Source organism: Elaeis guineensis, chromosome 10 (assembly GCF_000442705.2).
Source record: "Elaeis guineensis isolate ETL-2024a chromosome 10, EG11, whole genome shotgun sequence".
In the NCBI taxonomy this organism is placed as follows: domain Eukaryota; kingdom Viridiplantae; phylum Streptophyta; class Magnoliopsida; order Arecales; family Arecaceae; genus Elaeis; species Elaeis guineensis.
Window position 1 is genome coordinate 85,836,179 of NC_026002.2, and position 18,157 is coordinate 85,854,335.

At 38.5% G+C, this 18,157-nt stretch overlaps 1 non-coding gene across 1 annotated transcript; it reads left to right on the forward strand.

Moving 5' to 3' along the window:
• Nucleotides 1–13,200: 13,200 nt before the first annotated feature.
• On the forward strand, nt 13,201–13,307 carry LOC140852251 (small nucleolar RNA R71). Its single transcript, XR_012135155.1, has one exon. It is a non-coding gene; the product is annotated as a small nucleolar RNA R71 (small nucleolar RNA).
• Nucleotides 13,308–18,157: the final 4,850 nt, after the last annotated feature.

The following is an 18,157-nucleotide window of genomic DNA, read 5'->3' on the forward strand; positions in this document are numbered from 1 at the left end:
GAGCCTATATCAACAGGACGATCGAGACAAACCCTATCGGGAGCAGGAGGAGAACTTCACCTCGACAAAGTCGAAGGCCCGATTACATTTAAATCGGATGGGGGGAGAGGCCCTGCAATTTCCATATGTGCCCCCACAGCCGTGTTAGGAACAGGAGAAGAACCTCGTCCTAACATGAGCAAAGTCGAAGGCCCGGTTACATTTAGACCGGATGGGGGGAGAGGCCCTGCAACGCCCATATGTGCCCCCACAGCCATGTTAGGAACAGGAGGAGAACCTCATCCTAACATGAGCAAAGTCGAAGGCCTGGTTACATTTAGACCGGATGGGGGGAGAGGCCTTGCAACGCCCATATGTGCCCCCACAGCTGTGTTAGGAACAGGAGGAGAACCTCGTCCTAACATGAGCAAAGTCGAAGGCCCGGTTACATTTAGACCGGATGGGGGGAGAGGCCCTGCAACGCCCATATGTGCCCCCACAGCCATGTTAGGAACAGGAGGAGAACCTCATCCTAACATGAGCAAAGTCGAAGGCCCGGTTAGATTTAGATCGGATGGGGGGAGAGGCCGTGCAATGCCCATATGTGCCCCCACAGTCATGTTAGGAACAGGAGGAGAACCTCGTCCTAACATGAGCAAAGTTGAAGGCCCGGTTACATTTAGACCGGATGGGGGGAGAGGCCCTGCAACGTCCATATGTGCCCCCACAGCCATGTTAGGAATAGGAGGAGAACCTCATCCTAACATGAGCAAAGTCGAAGGCTCGGTTACATTTAGACCGGATGGAAAAAAAGGGAACCTTCCCAGCAACCCCTCCACGCTCCCACGACCCCACTAAGAGCAGGGGGAAAACCCTCACTCGAGAAAAGAAAAAAAAAAAAAGAGAAAGGGGGAGGGGTTAAAAAGAAAAGTGACGAACTACATCAGCGACAACTGGAAAATAATTTACATTAAAAACACAGGGAACCTCGTCTCGACGAGGATGGAGATTCTCATCAAAATTCCCGATCTCCAAAAGGGCTCTCGACACGGGCCAAGGATAAGACGGCTTCCTCGGGGCAACGAGAAGCTTAGACCTCCGGGCTCGAACTCTGAAAGGAGGCCTCAAACTCGAGCGGTCCCGAACAAATCAGCGGCCACAGATAGAGAGACGGGTCAATGCGATGGTGATCGGGTACCTTCGAATGGCATCGATACCGAGCAGGGCAAAAGCCGAAGGAAGATCGGCAAACGATAATTCAACACGTGAGTAAAAGAGGTAGCAGAAAATCCCCTTCTCATGTTATTTATTAAATATGCATTACAGAGCCCTTAAGGCTGAAGAAGAAAAGAGAAAGAGGAGGGGAATACAACAATAACAATAGCAAATGAAAGAAGCTCGACAGGCGACGATTTGATGCAAAGTACGGACAAGGTAATAAAATCTCCTTCTCATTCTCGATTAACAAGATTACGTTACAAGACCCTGAGGGCTGAGAAAAAAAAAAATGACAACATTACTACAAGACTCGGAAGGAACACATTAGGGACCACTTCAAGCTTTCGACTTCTCCCTCCGGTTCTGTCCTTCTCGACAGTATTTTTCAGTGCGTGTGATAAATCCCTCGACTCTCACCCCCTGCCTCATTTCGCTCCATCACCGAAACCCCAACCCTAGGGGGAAAAGGGGGGGATAGAATTCAAGGGGCAGTGACGGCGATGGTGGCAGTGACGATGATGGCAGCAGCGACGATGACCTACATCGAAAAGAATCGGAAGTACCCCGAAGGCCGCGATGGCGCCGGAGGCATGCACCACCACCGTGTACTCCACGACAACCACCGTCCTAGATACTTTGGCAAGGTCGGCATGCGCTACTTCCACCATCCCCGCAACAAGTTCTACTGCCCCACCGTCAGCGCCGACCACTTCTGGTCCCTTGGCCCTGACGATGTCAAGAAACCCGCCACCGCTTGTGATGACAACTCTGCCCCCTTGACCGGTGTCACCCCGTTCAACTACTCCGAAATTCTCGAGCAAAATGCGCTCACCGGTTGCTTCCGTTATTAAATCCCTGTTGTTGAAGGAATTCTTCCTCGAGCCCCCTTTGAGGCGGTGGGAACCCTCAGTGACAGTTCGACAGTCGGAGAATTCGCAGGCCGCTGTTTTCCCCCTCTTACTCCTCCTAATCCGTGGCATCCTCTCGAGGTTGGCCTCCGGGGCAGAAGCCCCGACAGGAGAACCCCTCAAAAGGGGCTCGAAAGACTGAAGGCGGCAGGGAGCCGGTGGAGATGGCGAAGACTGGTGCGAAGAGTTCTTAGAGTCGAAAAGGGCACCGATGGAGTGACTAAACTCTCAGGCAAAAGAAAGGTATCAACTCTCAGGCGAAGTGAAGCCCCTGGAGGGAAGGAGGGGGCTTAAATAAGCGACGGGGCCTGGCACAGTTATGGTGGCGGATATCCCTAAGTCCACCAGTGCCCACCACGTGTCCCACTCACCGTGACGTAGGGCCAGCTGCTAGCAGGACCATTATGGTGTGGCGCTTAGGACTACACTCCGGGGAGAATTCCAAAAAGACTCCTTGGATCGCCCTAATCGGAAAAAGACTCCAGCACGCGCGCATTGAATGCCAAGATTTTTGAGGGCGATCGTGTGCAGAATTCAAGAAAATGACTTTGGCTGTGAAAATTTTTCTGTACTTCCTTCGTTCGAAACTTGAACTCGAAAGTAGGGGGACTGGTGTTGGGTATAAAATTCCCCCCCAGCTGAAGTTCGTGTCAGGAGTGACCACTCAGAGATTCTACCGGCGTCTGACCTTCGGCGACATCTCTCCGGCGACCGAGCCTCAGCAGCATTCTCAAATTCTGCCGATGGATAAACCCCCTCCAGCGTCGACCAGATTCTTCATGACGGACGGACTCCGTCCCCAACTTCAACTGCGGGAAGACTTCATCCGGACTCCTACGGGAGCCGGACTTTGTCCCCGACTCCGACTGCAGGAAGACTTCGTCCGGACTCCTACGGGAGCCAGACTTCATCTCCGACTCCGACTGTGGGAAGACTTTGTCTGGACTCCTACGGGAGCCGAACTTTATCCCCGACTTTGACTGCAGGAAGACTTCGTCCGGACTCCTACGGGAGCCGGACTTCGTCCCCGACTCCGACTGCGGGAAGACTTCGTCCGGACTCCTACGGGAGCCAGACTTTGTCCCCGACTCTGACTGCAGGAAGACTTCGTCCGGACTCCTACGGGAGCCGGACATCATCCCCGACTTTGACTACAGGAAGACTTCATCCAGACTCCTACGGGAGCCGGACTTCATCCCCGACTCCGACTACAGGAAGACTTCGTCCGAACTCCTACGGGAGTCGGACTTCGTCCCCAACTTCGACTATAGAAAGACTTCGTCCAGACTCCTACAGGAGCCGGACTTTGTCCCCGACTCCGACTGCAAGAAGACTTCGTCCGGACTCCTATGGGAGCCGGACTTTGTCCCCGACTCCAGCTGTAGGAAGACTTCGTTCGGACTCCTACGGGAGCCGGACTTCATCCCCGACTCTGACTGCAGGAAGACTTCGTCCGGACTCCTACAGGAGCCGGACTTCGTCCCTGACTTCAACTACAGGAAGACTTCATCTGGACTCCTACGGGAGCCAGACTTCATCCCCGACTTCGACTACAGGAAGACTCTGTTCGGACTCCTACGGAAGCCGGGCTTCATCCCCGACCTCGACTACAAGAAGACTTCGTCCGGACTCCTACGGGAGCCAGACTTCGTCCCCGACTCCGGCTGCAGGAAGCCTTCATCCGGACTCCTACGAAAACCGAACTTCGTCTACAGAAAGCCTCTGACTGGGCTCCTACAGCAAATGGCCCTCGCCTATAGTACTAACGCTCAAGGCACCCAACGGTAGACCCCAATGGTAGACGGCCCGCCAGCAACATCCGAGCTCCTTTCAGATGGATAGCCATCTATCTCCACCAGGTGCTTCAACCGAGCTTCGGCCGACAGGCCTGGACTCTCTGACAGGCCACAGTAACGGCCATGACTCTGCTCCACCTCCTGCGATGGATTCTGTGCGGCTCCCCCACTCCCCGTAACAGGCTCCATGCGGCAGGCTGCAGTAATGGGCACGATTCTGCTCCACTTCCTGTGATGGATTCTGCGCGGCTCCACCACTCCCTGACGAGTTGCGACAATGGATGTCGCTCCACTCTCCGCAACAGACTCCACGTAGCGAGCCATGGTGACAGCCATGACTCCCCCCATTACTCTTCATAATAAACTCTTTCTGGCCCTGAGCGGCCCACTACTAGGCGGTTACAAACATCGCTATCAATCCGTTGCTCCCTCTACCTATAAAAAGGGGGCCCCAGATATGTTATTCTCTAAGCTCTAATTTCTATCCCAAAACTCTACTAAAATTTTCATTCGAGCACTCTATTCTTGTTGAGGCAGAGAACTGACTTGAGTGTCGGAGGGTCTTGCCGGAGCAACCCCAACTCCGGTTTAGACTTCTTTTGCAGGTCCCGGCGGTGACCACGACTCCCTCGACTCCAGCTTCTCTGACGCAGGCGGATTTTTGCACCAACACTGCTTTTGGTCAAAAGACTTTTTCTTAGTCATCTAAGATTGAGAATACACAGGATACGATCTCCTCCTACTATGAGTGATCGATTCTATGTTGACCTACTCACAACTTTCATACACACTCCACCATATCTAGAATACCTTGTACATGTCTTAATGCCATGTCTGGGTATGAACCAAAATATGAGTTTTGTGCATAAGATTCTATATTAATCTCAGTTCTAAGGATCACTTGCACAACTCCCACTTAAAAAATCATCTTTGACGTACAAGTAAGGCTTCCATAAGATATTCTCTTTCATCGAGTCAATTCAATGGACTCATTTTTCAAATGAGCATCCACATCCTTATATTAGTGTCCCATACATAAGTGGCTAGTGAGATCTACCACCCTCTCCATCAAGCATACATAAGATGTGCCAGTCTTATCCGAAACATTGATCTCCGACTCAATGCTCCTACGATTAGAAATGTTTAAGATTAAAATTTTAGAATTTTAGATCTTACTAGCATGATCTATTCATGTCTTCTAAAATCATTGTCCTAATCTTTGGATTTCATCATAATCTTAGACATAATAAGATGCAGCTAAAATGATGAATTAATACCTCAAATAATAAATGTCATTACATGAGTTGAAAAATCACAAAGAAAAGTCCCATCACAACACTTGTGATTGGCTTATAGGGCACTCTTTTTTCAATCTCCCACTTGCACTAAAATCAATCACCTTTGTATCTCATACAAACAAGATGGCAATCATATAGCTGCTATGGTATGGTCTTAGTGAATAGGTCTGCTATATTGTTCTTTGTGTCAACTCATTTAAGAATAACATCTTGTTCCTAACGAGATGGAAGCATCTGAGGATGTGCTTGGATCTATAATGAGACCTAGATTCTATAGCTTGAATAACAGCCCCAGTATTAACACAATAGAGTGACATCAGTCCTTCATTCTTAGGAACGACTCTTAAATTCATGATGAATTTTTTTCATCCAGACAGCTTCCTTAATGGCTTCACTAGCAGTAATACACTCTACCTCAGTAATTGAGTCAGATACTATCTGCTGCTTGAAACTATTCCAACTCACTCCCCACCATTTAGGGTAAACACATACCCTGATACTGACTTGCTATCATCTGGATCAGATTGAAAATTAGAATCTGTATATCCCTTTAGTTTCAATTCTAACCCTCCATATATGAGAAAAATATCTTTAGTCCTTCTTAGGTACTTTAGAATATTTTTTACAGCTTTTCAATGATCCTCTCTTGGATCAACCTGAGATCTACTAGCTATGCCTAAAGCATAAGCTACATCAGGCATGGTACATAGCATGACATATATAATTGATCCCATAGCCGAAGCATAAGAAATTTTATTCATCCTCTTCCTCTCTTCTCTAGTATCTTAGGACACATTTTCTTAGAGAGACGTATAACATGACTTGTAGGCAGGTAACCTCTCTTACTTGCCTCCATATTAAATCTCTTTAATATGAGATCTATATACTGTGACTAGGATAAGCCTACTATCCTGTTAGATCTATCTCCATAGATCTTTATACCCAGTATATAAGATGTTTCAGTCTTTCATGAAAAATTTATTCGATAGTCAAGTCTTAACCGATTGCATCATTGGGATATCATTCCCAATGAGCAGTATGTCATCGACATACAAAATCAAGAAGACAATAGCACTCCCACTTGTCTTCTTATACACATATGGTCCATTCTTATTTTTAATAAAGCCAAACTTTTTGACTATCATATCAAATCGGATGTTCCAACTCCTCGAAGCCTGCTTCAATCCTTAGATGGATCTCTTGCATACATGATTTACCCTCCCACTTAAGATAAATCTTTCTGGCTAAGTCATATAGACCTCTTCTTCTAGATTACTATTGAGAAAAATGGTCTTGACATCCATCTATCAGATCTCATAGTCATAGTATACCGCTATAGCAAGCAAAATCCAGATGGACTTGAGCATAGCCACTAGTGACAAAATTTCATCATAGTCAATTTCTTATTTTTATTTGAAATCCTTCTCCACCATCCTAGCTTTGTAGGTTTCTATTTGGCCATCTGCTATGATCTTCTTCTTAAAGACCCACTTGCACCTTATTGGGGTCACACCCTCAGGCGCATCAATCAATGTCCACACTTGGTTAGTATACATCAAGTCCATCTCAGATTTCATGACTTCCAGCCATTTGTTTGAGTCTCTACTCATGACAGCTTCCAAATAAGTTAATGGATCATTATTCTGAATGATGATGATTGAATTGTCATTCTCAATGATAAAATCATATCTCAGAGGTGCTTGACACACTCTATCTGACCTTTGGAGAGGAGGTGTGTATTGTAGATGTACCTCATCCTTGGGTACTTCTGATTGAGGATCTTCTTGTTGTCTAACCATAGGTACTTCTAGATCAGTTTGTAGATCCTGAACTTTCATAAGTTTAATATTTCTCCCACTGCCTCCTTCTTGGATGAATTCATTTTTTTAAAAAATGACGTGCCTACTAGCAAATATCTTTTGTTTAGTAGGGTGGTAGAGGTAGCACTAAGCTTATGTCCAAAAATATTTTTGACATAAGCAGGACAGCCCTAATTCTTAAGATGTTTAAGATTAGACTTTTTTTTCTTCCATATCTCATATGGAGTACTTGCAACAGACTTTAAAGGTACCCTGTTAAAAATATATACGACAGTCTCTAGGGCATATCTCCAGAAAGATATTGGGAGATTAGTGAACCACATTATGAACTGCACCATATCCATCAAAGTGCGATTTTTCTTTTCTGCTACACCATTTAATTGGGACGTATAAGGAGGGGTCTATTCAGAGAGAATTACTTTGCTCTTAAGATGATCAAGAAATTCACTGGATAAGTATTCTCCTCCTCGATCAGATCGAAGAATCTCAATATCTTTTTCAGTTTATTTCTCGATCATACATTGATACTCCTTGAACTTATCAAAAGCTTTAAATTTATATTTCATAAGATACATATATCCGAACCTTGATAAATCTTCTATAAAGGTGATAAAATAGGAGTATCCTCCTCTGACTTGAGTTGTCATTGGTCCATATATATCTATATGTACTAGGACTAACAACTCATTCATCCTTTCTCCATGTCCAGAAAATAGAATCTTGATCATCTTACCCATGAGACAAGATTCATAAGTTCTCAATGATTCATAATCATATAGGTCAAAGAATTCTTCTTTGTATAACTTATCAATCTTTGACTTACTAATATGACCAAGGCGACAATGTCAGAGATATATGATATTCACATCTTATCTCTTTTCTTTTCATATTTCTTTCAATAAAAAAAATATTTTCATTGAGTGTAAGAATTAAAAGATTATTATCAATATAACCACTATCATAAAATTTATTAGAAAAAAAAATAGAGCATCCATTTTTTATTAGCCTTATTTTATAACCTTGTTTTAACAACAAAGGTATAGAAATAATATTTTTAATAATCTTTGACATGTAATAATAGTCTTTTAATTCTAAAATTTTATCCGAAAGTAAATCAAGCAAACAGGTTCCCACAGTCTCTGCGCTAATGGACTCTCTATTTGTACCATAAAGCTCGAGGTCATCTCTTTTCAGATCTTTGATATTCTGTAGTCGCTGTAATGAATTACAAATATACGATCTACAAGCGGTATCTAATATCCAAATATCAAAATCTGAGCCACTCAATAAAAATAAGTCTATATCATATACACACCTTTCGATGCTACACTTGCACTCTGCTTCAATCTTGCACGATTATTCTTGCAATTAAACTCTCAATGACCAAATTTATCATGAAATGAACAGATGATATCTATATGGATATCATTGCCTTCTCATTATTACTGACCAATCTAGGATCAGAAATATTCAGAATATCAGAGTTCTTCTCCGATATAAATCGAATTTGCAAGTTCCTCAACCAATCCACATAGTTGGATCGGTCAACATATTTTCATGCAGTGAAAATAAAGAAGCCATAATGTAAACTTAAATCTACATAAATAAGAATAATAGTATAAGCAAACCACTCATGTTTGACATACATAACTAAATGAGACTTTTGAATCTAGTTATGTCTTCTACTATTTTATTGGATACTATAGCCCTCTTCTATGGTAAATGAGAAATCCTAAACTGGTTTCTTAATGGGGTTAAGACCCTAATCCCTCAATAAAATCTTGTGGATATCACAACAAACCTCAATGAGTTTAAAGGTAGGAAAACCTATCCAATTACATCTCATGCAACTCTCAATATAAACTTTACCTCTAAAAATACTCATAGGCTTGTGGATATCACAACAAACTATAGTATTTTTAGTTAAGTCAGACCCTTTATTTTCATACAGCTATATCTGAAAAATACTATCCTTGTGGATATCACAACAAAGCAACATATCCAAATATGCCGTAAAGCATATAATATGCACTAAGACAAATTCACATCAATCTCCATAGCAAGTCTTATAGATATCACAACAAATGATACAATCGTGATGCTGTCGTTAGGACACCATGATTATCAATCAAATTCTGACTTCAATAAAAATTAAAAATATATAGAAAGTAGTGAGTTAGATCAAATCCATAGATAAGGCAAGATTTTGATTTGAAATCTTTGATTTTATAAAAAAAAAATTTGGAGAAAGCAATTTAAGTTAGAAAATAAAAAGTAAAAGTAAAAAAAATAAATCGAGTACTAAGATCTACTAACTAGATCCTAGCATCTACTTACAATAAAAATAAATAATAAAAACTTAAAAAATATAAAAATAAATTAATACTAAGATCTACTAAATAGATCCTTGCATCTATGTGCAAACAATAAAGGATAAGAATTTAAAGTATAGAAAAATAAATTTTATATTAATTGAAATTGAAATTCAAGTACAAGAAATTTAAAAAAAATAATAAAATAAAATAAAAATAAAACTATAATAAGGATCTGAAGTTGATCAGCCAAGCCTTGTCGGAAAGATAGTTGATGATCGCTCCATCTTCCATCGTACTCCGTAGAGCGAACTGATTTTTCTCCTTCTTTTTCTTGAGCCTCTAAAGCTATTTAATTTTTTTTTTCTATACTTTCTACTCAATTTTTTTGCTCCCAAAGCTTATTTCTGGATCCCCTATTTATGATAAATTTTTCATGATTTTTTGGTAGGAAAAGGAGTCCTAAAACTCTTAAAAATCATATTAATCTCCTTAAAAATATTTCTGACCATCGGATGGAGCTTGAATAGCTCAAATCTAATAAAAAATCATAGTTTTAATCCTTATCAAAGTCGGATCGAATGTCAACCGTTGGATCTGGATTCTGATGAAGTTCTGGCCATCGGATCGTGCTATGTAAATCCTTAACACAGTCGAGAGCATTCTCAGCCGTCCGATCGCTTGATGGATCATTTCTGGGATGTCGGATCGTGCAAAAACCCCTCTTTATAAACCAGCAATGGATGCTGACCGTCGGATCTGGGTTGAGATAAATTTCAGCCATTGGATCGCATCCAGAATCCTTCTCTCGCTGTGAGCCGTGCCTGTGGACCGCGCCCTGGCTCTGTGGACCGACCGACTGGTCTACCGTACATCGAAGGCTATTTTCTTTATTTTTTAAGGTATTTTAGCTCTATTTTTGCTTCAATTTTTATCTAAAAAATTAGAAAAAATATGGATTAAATTCTTCAAAAATTTTTCTTCATTTTAATGCTTAAATTATTCAATTAAATTAATATCTATTTTTTTATAAATATATCTAATTTTATATTTTTTTAAAATCATTTATTTTTTAAAAAAACTTAATAAATTTATGAAATTAAGATTTTTAAGAAGATGTTAGCACCATAAATTACCAAAAATACCTTCAATAAATATAAAAATATATCACTTATCACACTCTCCAACTTGAACTTTGCTCGTCCTCGAGTAAAGAAAGAATTTAGAATCAAGTATCGTTTAACTTAAAATCTCAAATTTTATCAAATAATTTTTAAAAGGACCACTGATATTCAGTAGAGTGTAAATGAGGTATGTCATTGGGGTATTAATACTAGTCAATATGAAAGTTAAACTAAGAACACTAAACTTTTTCTAAATTTTTTTAAATTATCGCTACCTTTATCTCCAAATCATTCACCTTCACATGGACAAGTATATTGTTACTTCCATCCTTCATTTATTGATTAATATTTCATTTTAATATTGTACTGCTATTGAGTGTCTTAACCCCTTAAGCTTTCTGTTTGACCCATGTAGTGAGTTTTCAGTCAATGACTCCCAAACAAGATGGCTTTAGAGCACTAGGTATAAAATACCTCTCGAACCTACTTGCTCGAATCAAATAGGCTACGAGTTAAAACTAGCTTTACAACAAAGCTTCTTTGCCCTTCATACCTTTTGACGCAAAATTCAATGCTTGCTTAGGCAAAGAGACACAGTTACTCAGCATGAAGTACTTGGAAACTTTTTTTTTATTTTTTTTAAATATATGAAGAAATGTATAGTTACTTTACACAAGCCCATAAGAAGTAAACTCTTCTTTGATACTGGTAGAAAGATTTAAAAATACTCAAAGAAAACTATTTAAGTTCTAAACTTAACTTTTTATTGAGTTTTCTTAATACTTGATCTCTCAATATCTCACAAACTCTCTGATCTATGCATCAATTTTCTTTTAAAAATACTTGATTTAACTTGATTCTTAAGTATAATCAGATGCTTAAATACTAAATACTAACTTACTTGAGGACTTGAAAAAAAATTTATTCTCCCCCCTAACTTAATCGACATTATCCTCAATGGAGTAGAAAAAATGAAGGGTACATGCAAAGAGAAAGAAAATAAGAGATGTCATTTGATCTAGAAGTCTTTTCAAAATTGATTCTCTCCCCAATTTAGTCAAGATTATCTTTAGATCCTTACAAAAGATACTAAGTAAGACTTGATTGACCTAAACAAAATACAAAAGATAGAAAAAAGTATAAAATTAAAAATTGAAAATTGGGTTGCCTCCTAGGAAGTGCTAAGTTTACCATCTTCAGCCAGACCATGCTGATTCTCTCACCTATCCCGTGTCGAATATTGGATTGACAAATTCTAATAGTTTTGGATTGCCAATCTCAAGAAGATGGCCTTTGATAAATTTTAATATTTTATTACCAATCTTCAAAAAATATTTTACATCCCCATTTTTAATTTTAGAAAGTTAATTCACAAACCCTTGTTTGTTGAGAATTTCTCCTTTTTGTTCTTCTAAAATGCTAATGAATTGAGTTTTTAGGTTAGGAGTTGAGTTTGAAGAAATAAGCACTGAAAGGGTGTCAGTTGATTTTAAATATGTGTACTCAGATATGACCAAGGACAATTTCAGTTCTGGAGAAGATGATTTTAAAGTGGAAGAACCGACTTTTGGGGCTGAAGAAAATGAAACTTTTGGTGAATATATCTTGAGTAACTCATCCACTCTCTTCTCATTATCACTTAGATCAATATCAATACTGGGCTCAGATTCTTCTATTGGGCTAGTCTCAGTACTAATCTCCTCTTCTAAATTCTTTTTTTGGCTAGCATCAGTACTAGCCTCACTCATCTGGACTTGATATGGGTCCTTAAGAATTCTATCACTTTTAAGCTCAAAGATTACTTTGTCATTTTCAATTTGGAAATTCTTAGGTGGGACATTGGATTGATGACTAGGTCCAGGTGATTGGTGGATGGGTGGGTCATTTTTAAAATTCGGTATTAGTTCATTTGACAATTGACTTAGTTCTCTCATCATGGTAGATTTAGTTAATTGATCTATTTGTGCTTCTAACCTGACGAGGGATTGCTGTTGGGTCATGATCATTTGTTGAAGTTGCCTAAATCTATCGTCGGCTAGATTGGTCTGTTGAGGAGGTGGGTATAACGGCTGATTGTAATAAGATGACTGAGTAGGCTGACTAGGCTGACCATTATTATAAGCATAGTTTTGATATTGGAGCCTACTCTGAAAGTTTTGCAAAGGAAGAATTTGGGTCTAAGCCTGAGTCTATTGGGGTCTCCAAGAAAAATTAGGATGGTTCCTCCAATCTTGGTTATATGCATTTAAGAATGGATCATTGATAGGATTAGAGTAACCTTGAGCAGCTTGAACTTGTTCTTGGATGAAAGGTGAAAACTGTACAGCCGTTAGATATTCACTCACATGATGGGCTAGGCTAGCACAGATAGAATAAATCTCCTGATAATTAGGTGGTGGTATGTATTGTGCAGGAGATTGTTGACCTAATGCTAGGAACTGATCAAATTTCTGAGCAAGAAGGTCGACTTTATCTAATCTTTGAGCTATTAGGTTCAGATCGGCTTTAGAACTAGAGTCTGTTTGCTTGATCTCAAAAATTCCTGCCTACTTTTGGTGAGGGATTGATCTTTCGTAGGAGGATAATGAAGCATGACTGATTGAATTTTCACTCAAAGTTTCAAATAAAGTGTAGGCTTCATCCTTATTTTTACTCATGAATGCACCCCCACAAGATGCATCTACCATCTGTCTGTATTAGTCACCTAAATCCTTATAAAAAGCTTGAACAATTTATCACTTAGATAGACCATGATGTGGGCATTTTCTAAGAAGTTCCTTAAGTCTCTCCCATGATTCATGAATTTGTTCTCCTGAAAGCTGAGCAAATCCAGTGATGGCTCGCCTCATGGTGTTGGTTCGACCTATGGGATAGAATTTCTTAAGAAACTCGTGCTGCATTTCAGCCCAAGTTTGGATTGGTCTTCCTATTATGCCAAGCCAGTATTTGGCTTTGTTTTTAAGTGAGAAGGGGAATAAGGTCAATCTAAGTGCATCATCAGTAAAATTTTAAATTTTCACCATGGAATAAATTTCTAAGAACTCATCCAGAAGCTTATAAGGATCTTCATTAGTATTTCCATAGAAAGACGGAAGCATCTGGATTGTGGTCGACTTGATCTCATAGTGGCTTGCAGGGATATCAGGTAAGTGGATACAAGTTGATGGGTTATAGGTGGAAGGAATAAAATATTCCTTCATCTGCCTAGGTGGTTCTCTAGGATCTCCAGCCATCTGATTTTCAGATTTAATATGAATCAACCGTTCAATCTCAGGATTGGGTTTAACTAGGTCAGGATAGAGAGATCTTCTACCTTGCATATACCAGTGCAAACCCTAATGTATGATTCAAGTTTTGTTTTTGTTTCATCTTTTTTTTTTTAAGAGAAAAAGAAGAGGGAAGAAAGAAAGAGCCCTAGACCTAGATATGTAAGGTGGGAAGAATTAGTTGTGGTTTAGTATTAATTACAATCAAATTAATAAACAATTAAACCTAGACACCTATGGATTTCTTAGACCTAACAGTTCGATGTAGAGTGGCTTAGTCTAGATATAAATCGGGTTTGTTCTCACTTCCTTCAACTAGCCAGATAAGAGGTGAGATCGTGGGGGTCCCCCCGTTGCTTGCCTTAGACACCAATTGAATTGGCCAGGTAAGCTAACTGAACTAATTAAATAACTACAAATCCACTTAGGCTGAGCCTTTATAACCTCTTGCCTTAGACACCAGTTTTAGGAGAGAGTTTGGACTTACTTTGCACTTGACTTGACCACAATACTCAGAACTGAACTCGATTAATACTAGGGGCAAATGTCTACTTGATCTTAGTTAGGCTAGGGTTAATGTGGGATGCTGGTTGGTTGTTTTTGGGCCAAGGAAGGGTGATGAAATCTCCACCTTATCTTGTTATGGATGTTGCCCTTAAATTGATTTGAGATGAATATGCACAACCAATTTCAAACAAGGGGTTCTATGCAACTAAATTAGATGCATGAAACTAATAAAACTTGAAAGCTTACCTTCTCTCCAGCGATCACCAAAAATAAATCTACAACGATGAATGCTCCTAAAAATTAAGTTTATACTCTTGTCATGCAATTTTTATTAGGTTTATATGGATGAATTTTGGGTTAATTAAAAAAAATAGTTAAGGCTAGGGTTAGGATTAATCTCACCAATTTGGAAGCTTTCTATCTCCTTTTATTTTTTGAATTTTTGAATTTTTTTTTTGTAAAAAGATAAAAAAAATTAGTAAGCAATAGTCACAAGAAAATCAAAGAAATCAAACATTAAAATTGGTGCCTTCTCCGGCAACGGTGTCAAAAATTTGATACGATCGCGATGCTGTCGTTAGGACACCATGATTATCAATCAAATTTTGACTTCAATAAAAATTAAAAATATGTAGAAAGTAGTGAGTCGGATCGAATCCATAGAGAAGGTAGGATTTTGATTTGAAATCTTTGATTTTATGAAAAAAAAATTTTTGAAGAAAGTAATTTAAGTCGAAAAATAAAAATTAAAACTACAAAAAATAAATCGGATACTAAGATCTACTAACTAGATCCTAGCATCTACTTGCAATAAAAATAAGTAATAAAAATTTAAAAAGTATAAAAATAAATTGGTACTAAGATCTACTAATTAAATCCTAACATCTACATGCAAAAAATAAAAGACAGGAATTTAAAGTGCAGGAAAATAAATTTTACATTAATTAAAATTAAAATTTAAGTACAAAAAATTTAAAAGAAATAATAAAATAAAATAAAAATAAAATTATAATAAAAATCTGAAGTTGATCAGTCAAGCCTCATCGGAAAGATGGCTGATGACCTCTCCATCTTCCATCGTACTCCATAGAGCGAACCGACTTTTCTCTTTCTTTTCTTTGGGTCCCTAAAACTATTTAATTTTTTTTTCTATTTTTTTTATACTTTCTACTCAATTTTTTTGCTTTCAAAGCTTATTCCCAGATCTCCTATTTATAGATGAATTTTTCATAATTTTTTGGTAGGAAAAAGAGTCCTAAAATCTTTAAAAATTATATTAATCCCCTTAGAAATATTTCTGACCGTCTGATGGAGCATGAACAGCTCAGATCTGATCAAAAATCATAGTTTTAATCCTTATCAAAGTTGGATCGGATGTCCGTCATTGGATCTGGATTCTGATGAAGTTCTGGCCATCGGATCGTGCAATTTAAATCCTTAACACAGTCGGGAGCATTCTCGGCCGTTCGATCACTTGATGGATCACTTCTGGGCAGTCGGATCATGCAAAAATCCCTCTTTATAAATTGGGAATGGATGCTGACCGTCGGATCTGGGTTGGAATGAATTTCAGTTGTTGGATCGCACCCAAAATCCTTCTCTCGCTGTGAGCCGCGCCTGTGGACCGCATGAAGTTTCCTATGGACCGTGCCCTGACTTTGTGGACTGACTGACCAGTCCACCGTACATCGAAGGCTATTTTCTTTATTTTTTTAGGATATTTTAGCTCTATTTTTGCTCCAATTTTTATCTAAAAAATTGAAAAAAATATGCATTAAATTCTTCAAAAAAAAATTTATTTTGGTACTTAAATTACTCAATTAAATTAATATCTATTTTTTTATAAATATATCTAATTTTATATTTTTTTTTAAATCACTTATTTTTTAAAAAAAATTAATAAATTCATGAAATTAAATTTTTAAGAAGATATTAGCACCATAAATTATCAAAAATACCTTCAATAAATGTAAAAATATACCACTTATCAACAAACCTATCATGATTTTTGACAGAGTATTGACTAGGCATGAAGGAAGGCATATGTAGTGTTCTAAATACTAAGCTACTTTCATTCAAGATTTAAACTAATTCAATTGGTTAGGAAAGTATTAAGATTGATGGGGGTCCTCCCGTTGCTTTTCTTAGACACCAATAAAATTGGCCAAACTAGCAACGGAACCAATTAAATAACCACCGTACTTGCAACACTCTTTAGACACCAATTGATTAATCAATTCAAGAAATAGGTCAACTACTGATTCACAACACTAAGACTTAATATAATTTTTATGAGGATTTTAATGGTCTCAAGCATATCCTAATTCAATCAATCACAATAATGCACTATCATAGTTGTATCTTAACAATCATAACAACTAATCATGACATCTATTCATATCTCTAAGATATGAAATCATAATCAACAACATGATTATAACTAAGCATCTCAAGCATATCATATATGCATGAAGTTCTAATAACATGCATGAATATAAAACACTCTTTTCGTGGTTCTTCTTCTTAGGACATCACAGTAGCACCCCTACGCACCATAAGAGTACCCTATTGAATAGGAAGAGAGGGTCTATGAACCCTACTTGCTCTTATGACCAGATGGCTTGGTGATGAATCTAATTAAAGTACTAAGCTACTAAGAAAGATTCTATACATACATCATACATTTTATATTTAAAACATATCTTTAAGACATGCGAGGGTTTGGATGTTCAATCAAGTTCAACCCTTGACCCGACTTGAATCAAACCAAAAACCCATGCTTAATCACAATCAAGATAATATTTTAACCTTTGATTATATAGATCAAGGTAGGCTCTGATACCACTGCTGGATTTTAGTGGTATAACGAAAGAACTAGGTGTTTAAAATTTTCATTCAAAACACTCGATGCACTGAAAATCTAAATACCCAAAAATCCTTGACTATAATAATCAAAGTACAATAAATATAAATTTGAATAAGAAGCATACCTATAGCTCTAATCTCAATTTTTATGAGGTGTCCAAGTGTTTGCCTTCCAATGGTGATCTACATAAAAATTGAACCAAAGACAGTACTCCTTCACCTTGCTTCAAGAGTTCTATCCCCTAGAACTCGACTAGCCTCATACCGATCAGATTTCTCCAAGAATCTGACTCCACCCTCTCAAAATCTCCTCTAGACTTCTGATTCTCCTTCTTTAGAATTTTTACAACCCTTGTTAGGATCAGATAAGGCTGTGTCTTAAATCCCAAAACCTTATCCTAAAACTGAGATAGGTTGTAAGAAAAAAAAGAGAGCAACCGGAGAGAAATTGGAAACCCGATCTGAATGCCTTGAACACTCAGCACCCAGGCCCTTTTATAGCCACCAGAGAGACACCAAAAAATAGGGACACACCTCATCCAAGAAAAATATCTGATCCAATTATCAGAGATAAGAGTTCCTTCAAGCAGAAGGACTCTTATCAATGATATGTCGATCAGCACCCTGCTCTGCATGTGCGACTAGAGAAGGGATATTTTTGTATCCCTTCTCAAATCAAAAAAAAATTTCAAAAATCCATGTGGATAGGAGATTCAATCTTGATCTCAGATCACCTAATAAGGAGATCAAAAAATCTATGAAGAGATGTGATCTCGCATCCTTTCACGCAAAATCTAATCATCGCATGTGCGTGCACGTGAGGAAGATTTCAGCATTTGTTTGGCCATCTGATAAGTCTAAAAAAATTTCAAAAAATCACCAAAAATATCCTATCAAATGCAAAATATTATCACAAAAAATCATTCTAATTTGAAAGTATTTGAATAGGAGAAGGACTCTCCAAATTGTGGGGAGATGCGATGCTTTTGCATGCATGCGCCAAACATCCTTCTTTTTTCAATTTTTTCTCTATCTAAAAAAATCTAAAAAAAATACATATCATG